The sequence below is a fragment of the Pan paniscus genome, chromosome 5 (genome assembly GCF_029289425.2).
Source record: "Pan paniscus chromosome 5, NHGRI_mPanPan1-v2.0_pri, whole genome shotgun sequence".
Lineage (NCBI taxonomy): Eukaryota > Metazoa > Chordata > Mammalia > Primates > Hominidae > Pan > Pan paniscus.
This window is the reverse complement of record NC_073254.2, coordinates 82,532,748-82,557,912: the sequence shown is the minus strand read 5'-3', so window position 1 is coordinate 82,557,912 and position 25,165 is coordinate 82,532,748. Positions and strand designations below refer to the sequence as shown.

At 38.6% G+C, this 25,165-nt stretch overlaps 1 protein-coding gene across 2 annotated transcripts in view; it reads left to right on the top strand.

Annotated features, from left to right (window-relative positions):
• Positions 1-25,165, top strand: part of LOC117978267 (protein eyes shut homolog) — a 377,736-nt gene that overhangs the window by 49,346 nt on the left and 303,225 nt on the right. For both annotated transcript variants that reach the window (XM_063605329.1, XM_063605328.1), the window contains exon 2: positions 8,610-8,724. The gene's annotated coding sequence lies outside the window, so the exon portion shown is untranslated. The remainder of the gene's footprint in view (positions 1-8,609; positions 8,725-25,165) is intronic.

The following is a 25,165-nucleotide window of genomic DNA, read 5'->3' as shown; positions in this document are numbered from 1 at the left end:
CATTCTTACGCCTTTGTGTCCTCATAGCTCTGTTCCCACATATGAATGAGAACATACGATGTTTGGCTTTCCATTCCTGAGTTACTTCACTTAGAATAATAGTCTCCAATACCATCCAGGTTGCTGCAAATACCATTATTTCATTCCTTTTTATGGCTGCGTAGTATTCCATGGTATATACACACACACACACACACACACACATATTTTCTTTATCCACTCATTGATTGATGGACATTTGGGTTCATTCCATTTTTTGCAATTGCAGATTGTGCTGCTATAAACATGTGCATGCAAGTATCTTTTTGTTATAATGACTTATTTTCCTCTGGGTAGATACCTAGTAATGGAATTGCGTGATCAAATGGTAGATCTACTTTTAATTCTTTAAGGAATCTCCACATTGTTTTCCATAGTGGTTGTATTAGTTTACATTCCCACCAACAGTGTAAAAGCGTTTCCTTTTCACCAAATCCACGCCAAGATCTATTATTTTTTATTTTTTATTTTATTTTGGCCATTCTTGCAGCAGTAAGATGGTAGCACATTGTGGTTTTGATTTGTATTTTCCTGATAATTAGTGATGTTACGCATTTTTCTATATGTTTGTTGGCCATTTGTATATCTTTTTTTGAGGATTGTCTTTTCATGTCCTTAGCCCACATTTTGCTAAGATTTTGTTTGTTTGTTTGTTTGTTTCTCACTGATTTGTTTGAGTTCTTTGTAGATTCTGCATATTAGTCCTTTGTTGGATATATAAATTGTGAAAATTTACCCCCAGTTACTGGGTTGTCTGTTAACTCTGCTAATTATTTATCTTGTTGAGCAAAAGCTTTTTGGTTAATTAACTCCCATCTATTTACAATATCTTTGTTTTTGTGGCATTTGCTTTTGGGTTCTTAGTCATGAACTCTTTGGCAAAGCCAATGTCTGCAATGGTTTTTCTGATGTTATATTCTAGAATCTTTATGGTTTCAGGTCTTACATTTAAGACTTTGATGCATCTTGAGTTGATTTTTATATAAGGTGAGAGATGAGGATCCAGCTTCATTCTTCTACATGTGGCTTGCCAATTATCCCAGCATCATTTGTAGAATAATTTGTCCTTTCCCCACTTTATGTTTTTGTTTGCTTTGTCAAAGATCAGTTGGCTGTAAATATTTGGCTTTATTTCAGGGTTATATATTCTGTTCCATTGGTCTATGTGCCTATTTTTATACCTGTACCATGCTGTTTTGGTGACTATGGCTTTATAGTATAGTGTGAAGTCACGTAATGTGATACCTGCAGATTTATTCTTTTTGCTTAGTCTTGCTTTGGCTATATGGCCTCTGTTTTAGTTCCGTATAAATTTTTCAGATTGTTTTTTCTACTTCTGTGAAGAATGATGGTGGTATTTTAATGAGAATTGCATTTAATTTGCAGGTTGCTTTTGGCAGTATGGTCATTTTCATGATTTCAATTCTACCCATGAGATGAGCATGGAATGTGTTTCCATTTGTTTGTATCATCTGTGATTTCTTTCAGTAGTGTTTTGTAGTTTTCCTTGCAGAGGTCTTTCATCTTCTTGGTTAGGTATTTTTTGAAGTATTTTATTTTTTATGCAGTTATTGTAAAAGTGGTTAAGTTCTTAATTTGATTCTTAGCTTGGTCGCTGCTGGTGTATAGCAAAGCTACTGATTTGTGTACATTAATTTTGTATCCTGAAACTTTGCTGAGTCATTCATCAGTTCTAGGAGCTTTTTAGATAAGTCTTTAGGGTTTTCTAGGTATACGATCATATCAGCAGACAGTGACAGTCTGACTTCCTCTTTACCAAATTGGATGTCTTTTATCTCTTTCTGGTCTGATTGCTCTAGCTAGAACTTCAAGTACTGTGTTGAATAGAAGTGGTGAAAGTGAGCATCCTAGTCTTGTTCTGGTTCTCAGAAGGAATGCATTCAGCTTCTTCCCATGCAGTATAATGTTGGCTGTGGGTATGTCATAGATGGTTTTTATTACCTTAAGGTATGTCCCTTCTATTCCACTTTTGCTGAAGGTTTTATTCATAAAGGATGCTGTATTTTATCAAATGCTTTGTCTGCATCTATTGATATAATCATGTGACTTTCGTTTTTAATTCTGTTTATGTTGGGTATCACATTTATTGACTTGCAGATATTAAACCATCCCTGCATCCCCAGTATAAACCCACTTGATCATAGTGGATTATCTTTTTAATATGATGTTGCCTTTCATTAGCTAGTATTTTGTCCTTGTGCTCAACAGGGATATTGGTCTGCAGTTTTGTTGTTCTTGTTGTAGTTGTGATGTCCTTCTCTGGTTTTGGTATTAGGGTGATACCGGCTTTATAGAATGATTTAGGGAGGATTCCGTCTTTCTTTACTTTGTGGAATAGTATCAGTAGAATTCGTTTGAATTCTTCTTTGAATGTCTGAAGGAATTCAGCTGTGAATCCATCTGATTCCGCACTTTTTTTAGCTGGGAATTTTTTTTATTTCCATTTCAATCTCGCTGCTTCTTATTGGTTTGTTCAGAGTTTCTTTATCTTCCTGGTATATTCTAGGAGAGTTGTTTATTTCCAGGAATTTAACCATCTCCTCTAGGTTTTCTAGTTTATGTGCATAAAGGTGTTCATAGTAGACTTGAATAATCTTTTGTATTTCTGTGGTATCAATAGTAATATCTCCCATTTCATCTCTAATTGAGCATACTTCAAACTTCTCTCTTCTTTTCTTGGTTAATCTCACTAATGGCCTATCAATTTTATTTCTCTTTTCAAATAACTAGCTTTTTGTTTCATTATCTTTTGTAGTTTTTTTGTTTCAGTTTCATTTAGTTCTGATCTTATATTCATTATTTATTTTCTTCTGCTGTGTTTGAGTCCATGAGGTGTGACCTTAGATTGTCTATTTGTGCCCTTTTAGACTTTTTGATATAGGCATTTAATCCTATGAACATTCCTCTTAGCACCACTTTTGCTGTATCCCAGAGGGTTAGATAGGTTGTGTCACTATTATTCAGTTCAAAACATTTTTAATATCCATCTTCACTTTATTGTTGACTGCTGATCAATCAGGAACAGTTTATTTAATTTCCATGTATTTGCATGGTTTTGAAGGTTCCTTTTGGAGTTGATTTCTAGTTTTATTCCACTGTGGTCTGAAAGAGTACTTTATATAATTTTGATTTTCTTAAATTTACTGAGACTTATTTGTGGCCTATCATATGGTTTATCTTGTAGAATGTTCCATATGCTGATGAACAGAATGTATATCCTGCAGTTGTTGGGTAGAATGTTCTGTAAATATCTATTAAATCCATTTGCTGTAGGGTATAGTCTAAGTCCATTGTTTCTTTGTTGACTTTGTGTCTTAATGACCTGTCTAGTGCTGTCAGTGGAGTGCTAAAGTCCCTATATTAGTTCATTTTCAACATTAGTACTGAGATGTGAGGTATTATTATCCTATTCATCATGCTATTTGTTGCCTGAATACCTTGTTTGTTTCATTATGTTATTGTTGTATAAGTCCTGTGAGATTTATGCTTTAAGGAGGTTCTATTTTGGTTTATTTTGAAGTCTTATAGCTCCTTTTAGCGGTTCTCGTAGTGCTGGCTTGGTAGTGGTGAATTCTCACAGCTTTTGTTTGTCTGGAAAAGACTGTATCTTTCCTTCATTTATAAAGCTTATTTCAGTGGATACAAAATTCTCGGCTGATAATTGTTTTGTTTAAGGAGGCTAAAAATAGGACCCCCAATCCCTTCTGGCTTGCAGGGTTTCTGCTGAGAAATCTGCTGTTAATCTGATAGGTTTTTGTTTATAGGTTACGTGATGCTTTTGCCTCACTGCTGTTAAGATTCTTTCCTTTGTCTTGACTTCAGATAACCTGATGACTATGTGCCTAGGCAATGATCTTTTTGCGATGAATTTCCCAGGTGTTCTTTGAGTGTTTTGTATTTGGATGTCTAGATCTCTAGCAAGGCTGGGGATGTTGTCTTTGATTGTTCCCTCAAGTATGTTTTCCAAACTTTTTGATTTCTCTTCTTCCACAGAAACACCAGTTATTCTTAGGTTTGAATGCTTAACATTGTCCCAAACTTTTATAGGCTTTGTTCATTTATTTATTACTTTTTTGTCTTTGATGGATTGGGTTAATTTGAAAGCCTTGTCTTCAAGCTCTGAAGTTCTTTCTTTTGCTTGTTCTATTCTATTGCTGAGACTTTCCAGTACACTTTGGATTTCTCTAAGTGTATCCTTCTTTCTATAAGTTGGGATTGTTTTTATTTATGCTATCTATTTCACTGAAGGTTTTTTCTTTAATAACCTGTATCATGTTTTTGATTTCAAGTTGGATTTCACTTTACTCTGATGCCTCATTGATTAGCTTAATAATCAACCTTCTGAATTTTTTTTCTGGCAATTCAGAGATTTCATCTTGGTTTGGATCCATTGCTAGTGAGCTGGTGTGATCTTTTAAGGGTGTTAAAAAACCTTGTTTTGTCATGTTACCAGAATTGTTTTTATGTTTTCTTCTCATTGGGTAGACTATGTCAGAGGGAAGATCTGGGACTCAAGAGCTGCTGTTCAGATTTTGTTGTCCCACCGCGTGCTCCCTTGATGTGGCATTCTTGTACCCCCTCCCCCTAGGGATAGGGCTTCTTGAGAGGTGAACTTCAGTGATTGTTTTTGCTTTTTTGGATCTAGCCACCAAGCAGAGGTACTGAGCTCTGGGCCGGTACTGGGGAGTCCTCTGATGTGATTCATCTTCAGGTCTTTCAGCTGTGGATACCAGTAACCTGCTCTGGTGGAGATAATAGGGGAGTGAGGTGGACTCTGTGAGGGTCTTTGGTTGTGTTTTTGTTCAGTGCGCTCGTTTTGTGTTGGTTGCCCTCCAGGCAGTAGGTGGCGCTTTCAAGAGTGCATCAGCTGTGATACTATAGGGAGGATGCAAACTTGCCCTAGGAATGTCTGGTTAAGTATTCAGGTTTCTCAGCCAGTGGACAAGGCCATAGAGCTCCCAAGAGATTATGTCCTTTTTCTTTCGCAACTACACTGGTTAGAGAAAGACCACCGGGTGGTAGCAGGGATAGGCATGTCTTAGTTCAGGCTCTCCTTGGGTGGGGCTTGCTGCAGCTGCTGTGTGGAATGGGAATGTGGTTCCCAGGCCAATGGAGTTTTATTCCCAGGTGTATTAGGTTGCCTCTGCTGAGTCGTACAGGTCACCAAAGAAGTGGGGGAAAGTCAGCAGTCACAGGACTCACCCTGCTCCCACACAGCCCACAGTCCTAAAGGCCAGTCTTACTCCCACTGTGTCCCCCCAACAACACTGAGTCTATTTTTAGGCAGCTGGTGACCAGGGCTGAGAACTTGCCTCAGACCACCAGCGTCCCTGCTGAGAAAGCAAGTACACTCACAATGTTTTGGCATCTCAGGGAGCCTGCAGTAGCAATCCAGTTCCTTCAAAGGGTCAGATAATTCTCTCAGCTTTCCTGGTATTTTCCTGTGGTAGTTCTTGGAGCAAAATTTTATGATGTAAGTCTTCACACACTGCTCTGTCTGTCCAAGCAGGAACTGCAAGCTAGTCCTGCCTCCTATCTACATTTTTAATCAAAGCTCTCTAAATTATTCTTAAAGTTATTTTCTGGAGGCTAGGTGTTTCCCATAATGGGAGGATTGTTTGTACAAACAATTCTATTAAAAACTTCTAAAAATCTGCATAAGATATATTTTAAAATATCTTCTTAAAATCACTGCAGGTCTTGTAAGAAAAGAAATAATTATTAGACTGAAATCAAAGGGAAAACTAGAACTAATAGTAGTATTTGTTAGTTACATAAATGTGAATATTTGTACTGACATATCTATAGTTAAAAAATATAGAACAAAATGAAGAATCTAACAGGTAAGTGTCCCACAATAAGTTGCTACCTAATAAATACACCTTTGGGACAAAGGTGAATTAAAAAAATAAAATGATTGGCTTTCTTGAAGAATTGTAGCCCAATTTTAAAAGTCTGGAGGCTTCAGTAATCTAACATATTCAAATTATTGAATGTGACTGAGGACAAGTAATGCCCCCATTGACTGAAACAAACAGAAATCCTCTCTGGATGAAGGCTTTCCTTCATCTCAGTCCTCTAATTATTCCTAAAAATAATTATGCAGTGCTTAATTATGCTTAATTATACAATTAATTATGTGTAATGCTTAGCTCGATCAAAGATAGCCAGGTACATAAAGTAAAAACACACCAAAAGCATGTACCCACCGAAACACAAACAACAAAATAAATAGACCCAGAAGTACATCCTATTGAAATCATCAGGGAGAGCACAAAATAATTTATCCTTTTTTGGCCATGCTTTTATTCAACAAATATGTATTGAGTACCTCTCAGATACTCAGAACTCCTCGAGGCCCTATATATTCCAGTTGTGGATAAAATAAGCAAATCTATTTTTTATAAGGACTTTACAATCTAGTGTGATGTTAAACAAGGAGAACTTATTTATTACTTAGGAACTGGTCCAAGCTTTGGTTTGAGCTCAGTTGCTTCTAAATCTTTTTGTGGATTACTCTGTGAGATGACTAATTTCAGGCCAGAAAGACCACTAGAGCCCAGGAGGTCAAGGCAGAAGAAACTCTTAAGCTTTTTAACTTAAAGAAGTCAAAAACAAAAGTTAAGGATATCAACAGAAACAGGGAAATAAAATGTGATGCTACAGATGTAAAAAAGGATATAAAGAACATAAAGATCTCCAAAATTTAATAAATTAAAAATTCATTGCATAGACCTCATAGCTAATTATATACAAGGATGTGAAGTTAGTGTTCTTAAAAAGAGTGCAGTAAAACAGTACGCAGTACAGACAAAGTTCAACCATGTGAGCACTACCACTGTAAGTAATACAGAATAGGACATTTATTATAGCACTAAAACTTTAGACAACTACACAAGACACTGGGTAAGTAAGGGTCAGAATGGGTGAGTTAGAGGATGAGAAAAATTTGCTCTCCTCCTCTCTGAAGAACCAGTATGGGTGGACAAATTAGAACTTGCCAGAGATCTCAGAAACCAGGCATGGCTGACTTGCAGAATGGGACCATTAAGGAGAACTAGTGGAGACATCTGTGTCAGGGTATTGCCTTTGCATCTGAGATGGAGTAGGCCTGAGGTCACTCTTGGTCAATAGGGCTAGCAGGTGAATATTACAAATGCAGAGTTGGGAAGAGTATGGTTAATTTTGAATTTGCTTCTCTGAGCATTGATGCTTCTGGTTCTTACAGCCTAACACCAAAACAACCAACAGAGGTTATGGCTGTTTCTTCCTCTCCACTTTCCAAGTCATGTACAAACTTCTATTTTGGCCCACTATAACCTGGAAGCATATAGGGAAGCACATATGGAAAACATATTTCTAGCTAAGCTAAGTTTACACTGTAAAAAACACCACAAGCATGGGAGACAAAGAAATAAAAGGAAAATACAGGAAGAGAATAAAGTATATACAGGACAGAGTGAGAAAATGTAACATTATTTCAACTGAAGTCCTAAGAGGAGAAAAAAAGAAATAGGGCACAGATAATAAATTTTACCGGCCAAGGGTAAAAAAAAATTGTGGCTGATAATTTTTCAGAAATGGTCAATGACAGAAATCCATAGAGTCAAGGATCCTAAGTAATTTCAGGAAAAAAGAAATAAAAATAAATCCACAACTAGAAACATTATAATGAAACTGTACCTCATCAAATACACCATAAAAAAATCTTTAAAAATGGCCCAAGAGAAAATATTAAGTTGAAAGGTGACTTGTCAATAGCAGCAATAAAAGTCAGAAAACAGTAAAATGATATTCTCAACATGCCAAATAAAAACCCAGAACAACACAGAAAGAACAATAACAGCAAAACTCCCAACCTTGAATTCTATATGCCTTGAAAATACCCTTCAAGAATGAAGATGAAGTAAAATACTTTTCAGACAGAGGAGTAGCTGATCTTGCTTTCAACAGCAACTGAAGACATATACATATTTCACGGATAGCCTATGTATTAAAAAGTTTCCTAAAGGAAAAAAAAACTCTTTTTAATGAAAGAATTATTTTTGAAATTCCTTTAGAGATACTCTCATGAAAATCATCACTATGAAAATACAAATATGATCCTGCATGTAATTTTAGAGGTTTCCTGCCAAGTTGAAGCCCTTTCATGGACCCACTGAATTACTGCTGACATTTCCCTAACATTTCTTTCCAGTATGGCATTTGGGTTCATAGGTTTAAAATACAATGGAATGGGAAAAGCATTATTCTATAAATAATGTACTATTGTATTATTTGAGCTTATACTTACTTTTATTTGTAGAATTTTTGTATGTCAATTGCTTTCAAAGACTTTGTTACAGCTACACTGCCCATTTTGAAAGTTAATTACCATCTTATTTCTCTCAGTAATTACACAGACAATAAATGCAGGACTATAGCTAAAGGCAGGATACTAGCTAATCTGAAAGGAGGGGATTATATCCCTCCATAAGATGTGGGAGAGCTTAGGGATGATGAGAAGAAACTGAAAGATAAAATAATTTTTCTTATTTCTTTTTTTCCAGCTTTGTGCCTCACTCTTCTCTTACACCTGGGGAGTCAAGTCTGGATCCTCTGCTCCATATTTATTTAGCAAATAAAACACTGATCTCAAACAGCAACGGAACCTGTGTACTTGAGGTAAGGATAAGAGTCATGAGGAAAAAACAGGTTCTGTATTTTTATAATCTTGCCTCATTCCCTGCTTTCCATGGCAATTTTTGCTTCCTTATTCAGAATCTTTCACCATTCATTAACATCCTACTCTAGAGAATTTCAGGTTTTATCGTTTTTGGCTCTACTAAATGGTTCCAACCTCTTAAATTCACTTTAGATCCGCTAAAAGTGTGCTGAAATATCTCAATTTTTGTAGTCACAATTCTATGGGTTTTCACATTGTTGGTGTTACTTTGTCATAACATTATTTGGGCCTTGGAAAGAGAAAGAGATGCATTTAAATAATCCATTATTAAATGCATCTCTTTCTCTTTCAAGATGAAAGGGTTGAAAAATTTTTTTTTGAGTTAATGGATAAACATATACAGGTTTTTATTCTTCTAGAAGTGACCCTTTATTACTTCCCTAATAACTTTTCTTATTTTTTCAGACTGGAAAATTCTTCCTGAAACTTGACTTAATAGAGTTCTATTCTCTTCCTTTCTCTACTCCTCCTTCTACTGACAACTAGTTTTAAATGTAGTATTTTCTCATATTGATATTATCTTAATCATACATTCTCAGCTTTTTTGTTCTCTGTATTTTATTATGAGCTTATTTGCTTTTTCTCTTAGATTTGGCAACTAATAGGATATTGTTCTGAAGTAGCTTGATATCTGCTTGTTCTAGTATCCTGCCAATCTCCATTTCAATCATGTTACTATTTGTTTTGTCTGAACTTTTTTCTACAGAGCAGCTAGGAGAATATAGAGCATGGTAATTAAGAGGGTATTGTGTGACTTCACAATTTCTAAATTAAAATCTTGGCAACACTGCTGTCTTGAGTTCCTTAGGGTGTTGCTTTTCCAGCTGGAAACCTCTGTGGCCAGTGGCGCGTTTGCCTGAGTTTTGCTTGGGCCCACTGGCTCGTTCTGCCCCGTCAGCCTGCCAGGCTGTGCTTGGCTTGCACCACCGGCTAGGATCCCACGCCGGCCAAGGGTAAGCCAGGCACGGAGTGGCAAGGGATATGTGAGAAAGTGAGCGTGGGGTCCACCCACTGCGCACAGCCAGGCATGCTGGCTGCTGCAGCGCGGTGGGCAGCTCCAGGCACCGGCACAGGTGCGGGCTCTGTGTAAGGCTGTGGCTGGATCAGATATACCACAAGCAGCTTCCACTGTGGGCACCTGTGTCTGGATGAGGGGACTGCGGTGGCACCCGGAAGCTTTGAGACGCCAGGAACCACAGAGCCCCAAAGAGGGTGTCACGGCTCTGGCTCGGGGAGCCCCTAGGTCTGGCGTCCCCAAAGGGCCTCTTCAGCTCTTCTCTCCTTTTCATCGTCCACAGCATGGCGATCGGGGGGAGTTTCAGCCCTGTTTGTGTTACAGCTCTTTCATTCCCACCATTCAGTTGGTCTTGACTTCTTGTCCTGCCTCTTAAAAAAATGAGGTATGCGGACAACTGGAGGGTGAGCAAGGTGGAGAGGAGCTTTATTGAGCTACAGAACAGCTCAGAGGAGACCCCTAGTGGATCGCTCCTTTCTGCAGACAGGTCATCCTTATCACTCCAGGAGACCTGAAGTGGGTAGTTCCTTCTCACAGCTGGTAGTCCCGACATATGTCCGAGTCTGGCTGAGTCCAGGGTCTCAGTGGGCTCAGAAGGGAGGAAATATGCGCTTATTTGTCCATGGGCTGTCATTGGCAGGCCCGAAAAAAGCACCGTAAGTTCTCACTCTGGGTAGTGGACTCCAGCTGGAACTGACAACCCGGCCCCCAGGCTTCAGGCCATCCCTGCCTTGAAGGTGGGGTTTCACCTGGGATGCACCCCTTTCCACCCAAGGGCCTGTCTGCCTCTTGCCACCATCAACATGCTGTCCCCAGTGCCCAGGCTGTTTGTGTTGAGGGGTGCTGCAGGCCCATGCTGACCTGCTCTCACCACCCACCCCGCCCGCCAGCCTCCCTCCTGTGCTTGTTGGTGCCCAAGTCTGGAGGAGGCTGAGGCAGCAGGGAGCTGGTGTGTCAGTGCTGTCCCGAGTGCCCGCACACTTGGTAGAGTTGCAACAGTGCCCAGGCTTGGTCACAACTTTGCTCCATGCCAGAGTGGGTGCTAGAAGTGGGGAGAGGCCAGGGAGCAGGAGCAGGTACTTTCAAGCCTGCGATGGCAAGGAGCTTCCTGGGCCCCCAAAGAGTGCAGTGATGCTGGAGTCCAGAGCCACAGCTGGGTGGCTGCAGCTGTGCCAGGGAGCACGGGCTTCTGCCTCATCAACTAAGTAGGGGTCTGGGCTCTCGCCTGCTCCTGGCTCCCACCAGCTCTGCAGAACATGCAACCCTGTCCATGTCTCACGCTGTGCAACCAGCATCCTTGCAGCAGCTGCTCCACACTGGTCGTCACTTCCATCACTAGTTACTAGCAATGTGACTAATGCCAATTATTTTAAATATAATAAATTTGAGTTTTTTCCTTTTTTCTGTGGCGGAAATAACTCATTAATGTGAGGATTAAATGAGAAAATGCATATTAAATACTTCACCAGAAACTTACTAAAAAATCTGTGGGCTCTCTACAAATAAAACAAACAAAATTTCTGCCTTTATCGTTTTTAAATTAAATTCAGGAAGACATGTAGTAAATAATAAATAAATGTGACCAAGTGTGTTGGCTCATGCCTTTAAGCTTAGCCTTTAATCTTAGACGCAGAGGTGGAGGATCGCTTGAGCCCAGGACTTAAAGACCAGCCTGCACAACATAGGGGGACGCCATTGCTACAAAATTTTTTTAAAAAACAACATATCCAACTGTGGTGGTGTAAACTGGTAGTCCCAGCTATTCAGGAGGCTGAGGTGGGAGGATTGCTTGAGGCTGGGAAGTTGAGGCTGCATTGATGAGCTGTGATGACACCACTGCACTGCAGCCTGGGTGACAGAATTGAGATCCTGCCTCAAAAAATAAATAACTAAATAAATAAAAGTAAAGTATATAGTGTCATAGAAGACACGAGTTAAGGAGAAAAAGCAAATACTTAAGAGTAGTGTATATTATAGTACATAAATTATATATCATAATAAAACGTTAATGATAGAAATAAACAAAGAATGGAAGATTAGAGAATATAGGAAGTACTAATGGGAAAGAGAAGTGGATAATCTTTTATGCTTTTATTTATTTTTATTTTTATTTTCCTCATTCTTGCTGTCATCTTAAGGGAAGTGGTTAATTGTTGGCTGTTTTATACAGAATAGTCAAGGAAGAGCTCACTGAGGTAATCAAATTTGAGCAGAAATTTGCAAGAGATGAGATATCCATGTAGCTAGTTGGGTGAAGAGCAATGCAAACAAAGAATAACCAGAGTAGACTTCCAGACAGGAGAATGCTTGGCATGTTCAGGAAGACAAGCAAGCAAAAAAGTGTAGCCAGAGGACAATGAATGAAAGAGGCTATAATATGAATTGAGGTCATGGAAATAACAAGGTAGGGTTGGGGAGGAAGTGGGACTGACTGCAAAACATTTTGTAGGTTGTTGTCAAAGATTTTGGCTTCTGTTTAAGAAAGACAGCAAATCATTGAAAAATTTTGAGCAGAGAAATGACCTTGTCTTCTTTTCAGTTTTACTGGGTCATTCTGACTGAGGTATAGAGAATAGACCAAATAAGACAAGAGTAGAAGGATAATTGCTTGATCAGTTCTTCCTGCCCGCTGCATAAATAAAGACCATGGCATTGCACTAAAGAAAAGTTTAATTGACACAAGGCCTGCCACACTACACAGAAGATGGGGTTGTTACTCAAATCAATCTCATCTCAGGCTTTTAGGTTAGCAGTTTTTCAAAGACAGTTTGAGGGAAGGGATGGGGTGGCCAGGTAATGGGTACTTGCTGCTGATTGGTTCAGGCAGAGATGAAATTGTAGGAGGGCACAGCTATCCTCTTAAGCTGAGTTGCTTCCATGTGGAGCCATAGGAGCAATCAGGTCCAGGTGTCAGACAGGCAAAAAACCTGAACAAATATCTCAAAAGGGCAATATACTATAGTGATGTTGCATATCTTGTGATCAGACCACACCTTAGCTCTTCCCCCTAGCCTGATAATGTTTCATTAGATTTACAAAGGTGGTTGAGTTTTGGGAGAGGCCTATTATCATTTAAAACTAAATTTTATATTGAATGGGTGCTGTGGCTCGTGCCTGTAATCCTTGTACTTTGGGAGGCCAAGGTGGGAGGATTGCTTGAATCCAGGAGTTTGATACAAGCCTGGGCAATATAGGGAGACCTCATCTCTATAAAAATAACAAAATAAGATAAAAGTCATAAACTAAATGTCTCTCAAAGTTAGCTTAGCCTAAGCTCAGGAATGTTGAAGGGAAAGGCAAGATGGGGCGGGGTGGTTAAATCAGATCTCTTTTACTGTCATAATTTTCTCCCTGATATAATTTGCAAAGGTAGTTTTAAACCCTGCTTTGGGCTCCATAGCACCTTACTCTTAAGGTGTTGGCTATAGAGATGGGAAAAGGCTGATGATCACTCTAGCTTCTTCCTGTTGACAAGAGGCATAGTTGTGGGGTTGAGGTGGGTTATGCACAAGGGAAATAAAAATAAAACCACTTTGCAGTTATCTGCATCTACTCATGGGGTTCCCAGTTAGTGTTCCTAGGCTTATGTGTCAAAGATGTTGATATCCTTACCAACAGTTTTAGCACAGCACTTAAATGAACTGCAGACTAGTCCTGAAACTAGATCAGTTCAGTTAAACAGCTGTTTCCAATATGAGGAGATGGCATCTCAGGTGGTCTAGGCTTCTGTCTGTGATGAAGGCAAATTGATTTTTAATAAGAGGCATTTCATAGAGACAGAAGAAAAATGAAGTTTAATGTTGGGCACAATTTATCCAGATGTTAGACTCAAAGAACTTTTAGTTATAGAAGAGGAAGGCACTGGCAATCTGACATATTCTTCTCACCTGTATAACAAGGACTAAGCTTCAGCTTGCAGGGCCTCAGGAAATATTTTGATGGGGTTACGACTAGATTTGCTAAAAATATGGAATGTAGATGACAGAGAGAAATCAAGGATGACTCCACAGTTGTTGGCACAAGCACTGAAACATTAAATTGCTATTAACTGGAATGGGGAAATCTTCAAGAGAATCAGGTTTTGCAGAAGTCAAGTTTGAAATACGGATAAACTTCCATGTAGAGTTGACAAGTAGCTAGCTGAATAGATGACTGGCCTTGTGATAGAATTAAGATTAATCATCACATAAACACTGTATATTCATGAGGTTATATAAGATCGCTAAGGGAGTGGGTGTAGATAAAGGAGTAAAATGCTGAATCCTAAAGTGATTCAATATTTAGTGGCCTTAACATGGAAGCTAACACTATTGTTATGACTCAGTAAATGACAGGACATTTGAATGCATCCATTATAATTTTTTAAAATTATAATCAAGTAACACTACTAACAGTGTATTTAATATGTAGAGAATCCTTTATAGATCCACGAAGTCCAGGGCTGAAGAAGTTGCTCAGAAATGTAATTAGGCACCCTAACTCTGTTTTCTTTCTATCCGTCCTCATTTGTCCATATGTTTGTCTCTTCATGTATACAAAGTAACGACTGCAATCCCAGGTGTTGTTCACAATACAGGTTGGAAGAAGCAAATATAGGAAAGGGACAAAGAAAAGAAGAGCCAAGCCAGTCAAGTCTGCTTATTTTAAAAACATTTCCTGGAAAGATTACTTAGAGATTTCTGTAGTTTCTGAAAGAATAGCTGCAAGAGTCTGGAAGTATACTTTGGCTTTTCATATTCTCTAGCAGGGGTCAGCACACATTCAAGGCAAAGGCCAAAGAGCACTGAAGACTTTGGGACCATGTGACCTTTCTCCCAACTACTTACCTGTGCCATTGCAGCGGGCAAACAGCCATAGACAATATGTAAATGAATGACTGTGGTTGTGTTTTAATAAACTTTATTTACAAAAGTAGGAAGGACTCCAATTTGATCTGTGGGCTTTAGTTTGCTGACCTCTGCTCTATAAAAGTGTGAGAAATTGGAAAAGGGCCAGTTTGTGGCTTTGAGGGTAGGTATTTCATAATTATAGTAGATGTATTCTAGGCAGCTACTATTAAGCAACACTGATTATCTCAGTAAACTGTAGAGGGAGAAGCACTGAATAATGGACAGCTTCACCACTTAATACCAGTGTGAACTTGGGCAAGTCACTTATCCTTCTAATGCCAAGTTTTCTCATCTATAAAACAGAGACATTAAAACCTACTTCGCCTACCTCTACAGATTAGTGGGAGAATTAAATGAAATAATGTGAAATAAAATGAAAATGCTTTGAAAACTCTCTGGTATTCACAAGTATGTGGTACTTCAGACTTGGCACAAAATGCATTCTGTAAAATACATTGAGCTTTTCTTTCCTCTTTTTTACAATGTCTTTTCATATAATTACAAAATGAAATATAGCACACTGCAAGAAGGTAAAGTGTTACCATTGTAGCCTAACCCTGCTTAGAAAAGTGGTGAGAGCAAAGTGAACTCAGATGTGAATTACTAGAAGATCTAAGTGAGAAAGCATTAGATATACAAAAGTCAAAAAATAAATCTTATGATGGATAGTTCAGAGAAAACACAACCCTAACAATGCAATGATTACGTTGTGGTAGCAAGAAAAATGCTTTATATAGTATCTTTATATGAGCCAACCTTTTTGACTTCTCATTTACTATTAAAAATACTATTTAATAAATTTCTGTAGATAGACATATTTGCTGTGTAACATTGAGGCTTTTATTTTATTAATTACATAAGCTACATGGAACACAGATTCAAGGGCCCTCAGTTATGGTCCTCGATTTATCCCTATTTACTAGTATCCTCTGAAATTCAGGGAAAATTATTTAACTTACTTGGGACTCAATTTCTTCACCTATGGAACATGGAAGTTAAACTAGGTATCATAAGATAATCTTCTAGTTTTTCAATTCTTTGTTTCTACTTGAGAAAATATAACTTACCTAGTGGTATATATTACATTCTTATAGTCATCCAAGTAGCATAATAAGTTATTAAGGAATAACTAATACATTTATAACACTGTTCAGAATGCATATTTCTTCTGCTCAAAAACCACACAAACAGCAACACTGACCTTTCAATGGAAAATGAGGATAGTAGTTGATATGCTAACCTGTAGCATAAAATGAAATTTGGAATATGATAGAGCATGAATAATAACATGCTCACCCGCACCAAGGGAGCTCTTTATACTATAGGAAAAAGAAGAAAATTTGTATTTTTGTCTTTATAGAGTTAGTGAGTATAAGTGCGGATTTCTTACATGCATACGTTGTCTAGTGGTGGAGTCCAGGCTCAGAAAAATTTTATTAGACATTGATTTTGAATTTTATTTAAGTATTTACACTTCCAAAATGCATTAACTTGTCAAGTGGAAATCAGGAACATTCATCTGTCTACTGATGAACGAGCAGAGAAAATCTGGTACCTATAAAGCATCCAGATAAGAATATAAGTACAAAGCATGCAGTTGCTTTGCATTCAGCATTGTAACAGGCACTTTCATAAACTCCTCATGAGCTCATTTTGCCTACTTTTTATTGGTTCTGTCCATAGAACTTTCAGGATTTTTTTTTGGTTTTTGGCAGTTAAGTGTTAGGCTCTGTGGCAAGTTTGAATCCCACTTCTATTAGGTTAACAATTGTGTTACCTAAGACATATTGTTTACCATAATCTTTCTGTCATTAAATTTCCTCATATATAAAGTAAGAGAAGTTGTAAGAGAATTAGAGTGATGTGAGAACTAAAGAGTGTCTGCCACATTGTAAATATTCAATGACTTTAGCCACTAACTGAATTATAACCTTTCTTTCCATTCATTATTCTCTTTTATGCTTGGGAACTCTAACATCCATAATAATGGACTTTCTAAAATTTGGCCTCACAGTTCCTGGAACACCTACTAGTAAATTTTACTTATACTCTACTCGAATTATCCATAGGCACATTAGAACTGCTGACACAATCTTATTTGCATGTTAAAAAAATTTATTCTCCCTCTATGCAAAGAAGACTTGCAGATTATGAACATGAAAGAGAAAAATCAATTATAAGTCTGTTATAGTAAATCAGAGTAGAGATGGCAGTATTTGCGCTTGTTCAGTCATAATGAAGTTGTAGAGAAACAGAGATCAGACTAGATTTTTCAAGTAAAACTCACCTCCCACTTGCCCCAAAGAGGGAAAACAAGACAGGATTTTTTTTTTTTTCCATTCATGTTAGGTGTCCATTATAGCCCATCTGGTGTATATGCCATCCTCATTCAAGGACCAAAGCTAATATTACTTTTCACAGTAGCTGGAGGAAATAACACACTGGAGGATATCATAGTGGATTAAGTACTTTGGTCCAGAAATGATGTGCATTCTTCCACCCACACCTCACGGACTGAAACTCACCACCCAGCCCCATCCTCCAGACAGAATTCAGGAAGTGCAACTACCTTGTGTCCAGAAGGTGGGCTGGAGAATGAGGATATTTTTCAACAGCACAAATAATGGTCACATCTGTCTTCATTGTCACCAAAAACTTGGTTGATCCTCTTTTTTACAGGGGTCTCCCATTAATCACAGTAATTTATTCCTGCGAATTAGAGGTTTGTGTGTGAAAATACTAACAAGTAGTCTATTTCTTAATAATTTAAATGAAAAATATTCCTAATGAGTTACACATCAGTCAAATATTTACAACCAATATATTACTTTTTAAAATGCATTGAAGAATACACATTATGAACTATTGCCTAAGTATATAAATTGCTTACATCTTTGGTTCTTAACTACCAAACAATTAATACGGTTGTTAACAAGCAGTTCTTCTGCATTCAGTAAGTTTTCTTCCATTGATACAGCTTTTCTCAATAATTTTTATACAAATTTCTTTATTGTTTGGAGGACTTGTTTTACTATTTTAGACAAGTACTATAGAAATATAAAAAGTAACGTGGCAAGATGTTCAACACAAGTACAAAGTCACAGAATATTTTAACTGACAATGACACTGTGATGTGCTTCATATAAGAATGGTATTTCTTTTGTTGATACTCTGCAAGTTTTCAAGATATCTGCATATGATTTAGAAGTTCTGTCAAATGTATTTGTTATGCAACCTGAGACTTTCACATATACCATTTTTGCTAAAATATTGCTATTGAGTTTTTGAAATTTTTTTAGATAAATATTGGTCAAAATATTTACATTGAGAAATATGTAAGTTCTACTAAGTTTGGATAGAAAAAGCAGAAAAATGCTCTATTAAGAAAATATTAATGGAGAAGATGTTCCATAAGGTGTAACTGTTTACTTCTTCTGTTTCTCCTGTTTCCCCAGGCGGGGGGAACACAAAGTCCCAAGCAATCTTAGTATCTAACTAAAATCCATGAATCTAGGTAATGTGATAGTCTCCAAATGAAGTCTGGATGTGATTCCTATTGACCTAAGTGTCAATGATCCCCTTTCCCCTACCAAATATTACATAGTGAAGCAGACACAGGACAACCACAGTGACCATTTTGACATGGGAAGAACAGGAGATATAATGGTCATTGATCAACAGCAATTCTGAAATCCAGCTGTGTGGAATTTATGAGGTGCTTTTACACTGGAAGTGTATTCCTTGATTAGACCCTAATTTCACTTCCTAGGATTAGCAATCCAGTTCTGTACCTTGTTCTCCATCATCCATGGGATTGACCTTTGGGAGTTCTTTAACTTTCTATTATCCTTCTTGTCTTCACTTAAAGTGGGAATTTGAGAATTTGTCTTCTCTGGAGGCTGTGCAGGATTTTTTTATAGGCTTGTTTTACATCTTTAGAATATTGAGGTCATTTTATTTTTTATTCCAGAGAGGTAGATTACTTAGTGGAATTATAGCCTCAAAAGGTTCATTGGCCATTGCCCTACGCACAAGACAAATCAATACACCAAGACATCAGGTTGCAGCAGAGAAGGAGGTTTAATTGTAGGGCCGCCAAACAAAGAGACAGGAGGAAACCTGAAGGCTGTCTTCTCGAGGAGTTTGAGGGTAGGGTTTTTAAAGGTTTTGGAGTGGACTGATGTGTGGAGATTGTTGATTAGTTGAAGAGTGCAGGGTGCAGTCATGAGACAGGGAGAAGAAGAAACTGCATTCTCATGCTGATTTAGTTCTCATGTGGGGTTTTTGGGTTGGCATCGTCTGTTCTGCTGGAATTCAGGATTCTTAAAAGTCTTATGATTCTAACTTTAGATATCCTACCTAGAAGAACAATGGACATGCAAATGGTCGATATCTAGTGACTTTGATTTTGGTTACAAGGAAGTGAATCAAATTGCAGCCTGACTAATGCATACTTGTAACTATATTTCTGTCCAGAATTCTTGTTAACCCTGTGATGACAGCTTCAGAATAACCCCCTTAAAGATTCAAGTCTTTTGTGTGTGTGTGATAACTTCTGGTTATAAAACATACTATTCTTTTAATGATATGACTCTCCCTTTAGATTTAATTTTGGGTACCTTGATCCTGCCAGGAATCTGTAGAACAGGCTTACCTTCAGTCTCATTTCCTTGCACTATTTGTTCAACTGAAAGGATTGACTGAGCATCATCTTAAACTACTGTATAGTTTTAACAGTGAGTGTGATAGTCATACACTTGACTTTACTGTGAATCTGAGTTTTGATTGACCTTTGCTGATCAAATCATTTCTCAATTTTGCTTTTTAATGGTTGTGGTTAAAAATGTGTTTCAACCCTACACACCCCTAAAATTCTAAACAATGCCATCATATTTTTGCATGAAAACCATTGAATTATTTTCCAAGCTCATCTCTTTCCTATAGTACTGTGTCTGGAATTGGTGGGTTCTTGGTCTCACTGACTTCAAGAATGAAGCCGCGGACCCTCGCGGTGAGTGTTACAGCTCTTAAGGTAGCGCGTCTGGAGTTGTTCGTTCCTCCCGGTGGGCTCCTGGTCTTGCTGGGCTCAGGAGTGAAGCTGCAGATCTTCGCGGTGAGTGTTACAGCTCATAAAAGCAGCATGGACCCAAAGAGTGAGCAGTAGCAAGATTTATTGCAAAGAGCGAAAGAACAAAGCTTCCACACTGTGGAAGGGGACCCCAGCGGGTTGCCATTGCTGGCTTGGGCAGCCTGCTTTTATTCTCTTATCTGGCCCCACCCACATCCTGCTGATTGGTAGAGCCGAGTGGCCTGTTTTGTCAGGGTGCTGATTGGTGCGTTTACAATCCCTGAGCTAGATACAAAGGTTCTTCACATCCCCATTAGATTAGTTAGATACAGAGTTTCCACACACAGGTTCTCCAAGGCCCCACCAGAGCAGCTAGATACGGAGTGTCGATTGGTGCACTCACAAACCTTGAGCTAAACACAGGGTGCTGATTGGTGTATTTACAATCCCTGAGCTAGACATAAAGGTTCTCCAAGGCCCCACCAGAGCAGCTAGTTACAGAGTGTCGATTGGTGCACTCACAAACCTTGAGTTAAACACAGGGTGCTGATTGGTGTATTTACAATCCCTGAGCTAGACATAAAGGTTCTCCAAGGCCCCACCAGAGCAGCTAGATACAGAGTGTCGACTGGTGCACTCACAAACCTTGAGCTAGACACAGGGTGCTGATTGGTGTGTTTACAATCCCTGAGCTAGATATAAAGACTCTCCACGTCCCCACCAGACTCAGGAGCCCAGCTGGCTTCACCTAGTGGATCCAGCACCGGGGCTGCAGGTGGAGCTGCCTGCCAGTCCTGCGCCGTGCGCTCACATTCCTCAGCCCTTGGGTGGTCGATGGGACTGGGTGCCATGGAGCAGGGGGTGGTGCTCGCTGGGGAGGCTCCGGCGGCACAGGAGCTCATGGAATGGGTAGGAGGCTTAGGCATGGCGGGCTGCAGGTCCCGAGCCCTACCCCGCGGGAAGGCAGCTAAGGCTCGGTGAGAAATCGAGCGCAGCATCGGTGGGCTGGCACTGCTGGGGGACCCAGTTCACTCTCCGCAGCCACTGGCCTGGGTGCTAAGTCCCTCATTGCCCGGTGCCAGCAGGGCTGGCCAGCTGCTCCGAGTGTGGGGCCGCCAAGACCACGCCCACCCGGAACTCCAGCTGACCCAGAACTCCAGCTGGCCCGCAAGCGCTGCAGGCAGCCCCGGTTCCTGCTCGCGCCTCTCCCTCCACACCTCCCTGCAAGCTGAGGGAGTGGGCTGCAGCCTTGGCCAGCCCAGAAAGGGGCTCCCACAGTGCAGCGGCGGCCGAAGGGCTCCTCAAGTGCCGCCAAAGTGGGAGCCCAGGCAGAGGAGGCGCCAAGAGTGAGCGAGGGATGTGAGGACTGCCAGCACGCTGTCACCTCTCAGTACCATTACAAATGCAACCATCACAAATTCTCTTTGTTAAACTTGTTCAACTTTTGACCTAAAGCTACAAGTTCACTGGGATATTTTCTCTCTTTCATGGTATCACAAGTGACAGTTTTATGTTTCACTCTTGCATAATACAAATTGCCATTCTTACAGCCTCCAGTAAGAGTTCCCTTGCTGTTTACTGCCCAGACTTAAAGTAAATACTGTGCATTTTATTGTCATTGTTACAGTAGCACCAATTTCAGGTAATCAATATTTATATGAAGATAAACTGGGAAAGGAAAGAGATGAAACAAAGAAAGAGAAAGAAAGAGAAAGAAAGAAAGGGCAGAGAGAGAAAGAAAGGCAGGCTGAAAGAAGGAAAGAAAGAAAGAAAAGAAAACCTGAAATATATTGGTTTTTAACAAGACAGTTTGTGTGTGTGTGTGTGTGTTTTTTTTTACATAATATGCCCATTTCCATTGAGCCGGGGGCTCTCTGTTCTTATGAGTCCATACAATACATAAAACACTGCCGAGAACACACATAGTCAATATGTATCTATTATTACTATTACTATCATTATTAATTACAACTTTGAGGCTGGGATATTTGTTACTATCTTTGAATTTGTTATTTTGTAAATTAGTCATTCCTCACTTTTGACCTCTTTACTCCATTCCTGGTCTGTATTCTAATCTACTCCTTATTCAAGTCCATGGCTTGTTTTAGGTATACAAATACAATTGATTTCAATGGTCAGAGGAGCTTTAATTAAAAAATTAGGGTTTGTTTAAAACAGATTCAATTATACAGGGAGTGGATTAAGGTTTAGTTTATTCATTGTATCTATCCCTGTATAGACTCTCACCCTTATCAGAGGGATCATGTGAGTTCCACAGTACATCATCTAGGCTTTTGGACATTCCAGACTTCCCAGTGATATGAGATTACTAAATGCATATAGAAGATAACAACAACAACAAGAAAACAAAGACTATGATCTTGGCCTTAGAATTCAAGCAAACTCTAGGTAGTGGCTCTGTTTTAGCCCCTAAATATGGCAAGGTCTGAGCCAGAAATGAATTTGATGAACTGTGTGACTTGATGAACTACAAATTCAAGAACCAAATAATCACTGTGAGATTTTAGACCTCAAAAATCTCCCAGGACTGAATAGTCTGACTATAAGTGCTTTGTATCATCGTCTAGGAGGTTCAAAACGTGTACAGGAGATGATTTTTGTGGAACCTCTTAGGGACTAAGAGACTATACACATCACTACACAGGCTTCAGTGATTTAGATCATGATTGCTACCTGGAAGCTGCTATCTGGAAGCTACATTTGAAAAATCTGCAATTAAAGGAAGGGAAGGAATAATTTCAGAACATCCACAGGAAAGTTCAGTAAAGATAAAATAGTTTTGGTAACTGAAAAATATTACATTTGCAAATGATTATTGCGATGTAGAATTCCAAGAGCAATTTTAGATAGACAATTGTTACATTTAACTTCAGGGACTACATTAAGAACCTTTTCTTGAGAAATTTGCCTTGCTTAATGGCTTTAGAGCTAAATGGAAATCATTGTCACTGTAATTTCAAATATAAAACAAAACAAAATAGTTAGATGCAAGTTTTCAATTTGCATATAAGCAATTGTGTTTAATTTTCAGAAACTTAACTCAAACTAGTTAAATTTCATTTATTCAGTAAACATAAAAATAGAAAACATGTATGTTATAATTATATGAGACTATTTCACAACCTCTCTTTGCCTAAAATATGCGGTATTATATTGACATTTTCACACCAGAACTTTCCTTTTGTTAACTGAGGCAAGTCACAAAATTAACATGTTTTTGTTGTTCATATTGGAAAGATTTAAAAGTAAGCAAATGAAAGCTGGATAAATTTGTAATTATCTGAATCCTCCATTATGCCTGCATTAGTTTTCTGTTGCTATAACAAATTGCCACAACCTTAGTGAAATAAAACAACACAAATAGATTATCTCACAGTTTCAAGAGGTCAGAATTTGGTGATTTCAGCTAGTTTCTCTGCTCCAAGTCTCCCCAGGAAGAAGTCGAAATGTTGACAGAGTACCATGGCTTTTCGGGGAATATAAGATAATCTGTTTCCTTGCTCGCTCAGATTGCTGGCAGAATTCAGTGCATTTTGATTTTGAGATTGAGGTCCCTGTTTTCCTTCTGACAATTGGCTTGAGGTCTTCTCAGCCTCTAGAGGCAGCCCACTTTCCCTGTATAACAGCCCCCTTCCTCTAGGTTGAAATTTTCTCAGGCTTTGAATTTCTCCCCTCCCTCCCTTTTCCAGAGCATCTGTATTATTCAGGGCTCACTAGAGGAACAACATTAATAGAATAGATGTGTATATAAAGGGGAGTTTATTAAGGAGAATTGACTCACACGATCACAAGGTGACGTCCCACAGTAGGCCGTCTGAAAGCTGAGGAGCAAGGAAGCCAGTCCAAGTCCCAAAATCTGAAAAGTAGGGAAGCCAACAGTGCAATCTTTAGTCTCTGGCCAAAGGCCCAAGAGCCCCTGACATACAGTAGTGTAAGTCCAAAAGGTCCAAAGCTGAAGAACTTGCAGTTCGGTGTTCAAGAGCAGGAACCATCCAGCACAGAAGAAAAATGAAGGCAGGAAGACTCAGCGGGTCTGCTCTTCCACCTTCTCCTGCCTGCTTTATTCTAGCTGCTCTGGCAGCTGATAGATGATGCCCACCCAGATTGAGGGTGGGTCTGCCTCTCCCTATGCACACTAACTCAAATGTTAATCTCCTTTGGCAACACCCTCACAAACACACCCAGGAACAATACTTTGCATCCTTCGATCCAATCAAGCTGACACTCAATATTAACCATCACAGCATCTTTCTGAATTCAGCTGAAAAAAGGCTCTCCTCCTTTAAGGACTAGAGTGATTAGACTGAAACTGTCTAATCCAGGATAGTCTCCTCATCATACCCTTCATCACCTCTGCAAAGTTTCTTTTAGCATGTAAGCTGACATATTCATAGGTGCAATATCAAGGGATTGAAGATTAAGGGGGCAAAACTGCCAACCCCAATACTAAGTCATTTTAAAATACAGGGTTTAATGTAAACATAACATTCCCATACTGATATCTATCAGGGGAACTTTCATTGCTTTTGTGTAAGTTTGAGATTTCTATATAGCCACTAAGTGTGTCTCTTCTATGCCTAATATCATTATTTTAGAAAATATTTTCTCAGATTCTTGAACTGTAATATGAGATATTGAATTAAGTTGTAATGTTTACTTTAATTGCTGTTTGAGAATATCTGCTTGTCTGCCTATCTATCTATCCATCCATCTATCATATACTTACCTGTAGTTAATTATTTAGGAATAGGATGCATTAATTCCTAAAAGCAGAACATTCTTCCATGTGATTACTCCCTTGCTTCCCACTCAACATGAGCCTATGTTCAAGAAAGGTGAGTTATGCTAGGTTATACAAGAGAGACAGAGAAAATGCCAATTCTCTTCTGTCTCACTTTATTCCAAAAGTAAACACTATGCACCATTTATGACTCATTGGACGTCTACTGCATGTTAGACATCATCTAAGAAATGTACATACATTACTTTTAATTCACAAAATAATTCCATGTTTATTTAACAATGATTCATATGTACATACTCAAGACTCTGAACTGAACTGATTAAATGGCAAATCCAGGCTAACCTATTATCGCTTCAATTTTTTTTTCAAAAAGTTTTTAGTGAATACCTATTATGTATTAAACTTTCCCCTAGGCACAATACTATACTAAAAATTTGTAAGTGTAAATTCATAAAAATTATTTATCTCAGCTGTCCTTTAAAGATAAATTTATTTATTATAAACAATTGTTAAAAATTACCCAAATTATTTTGAGCTGAAGCCACCTGAAATATCTGCATTAAATTTTAATGTAGTTCATTTCAAGGGATAAACATTCATTTTATATAAGCAGTTTAAAAATTAAGGCAAATGATTTTAAAAT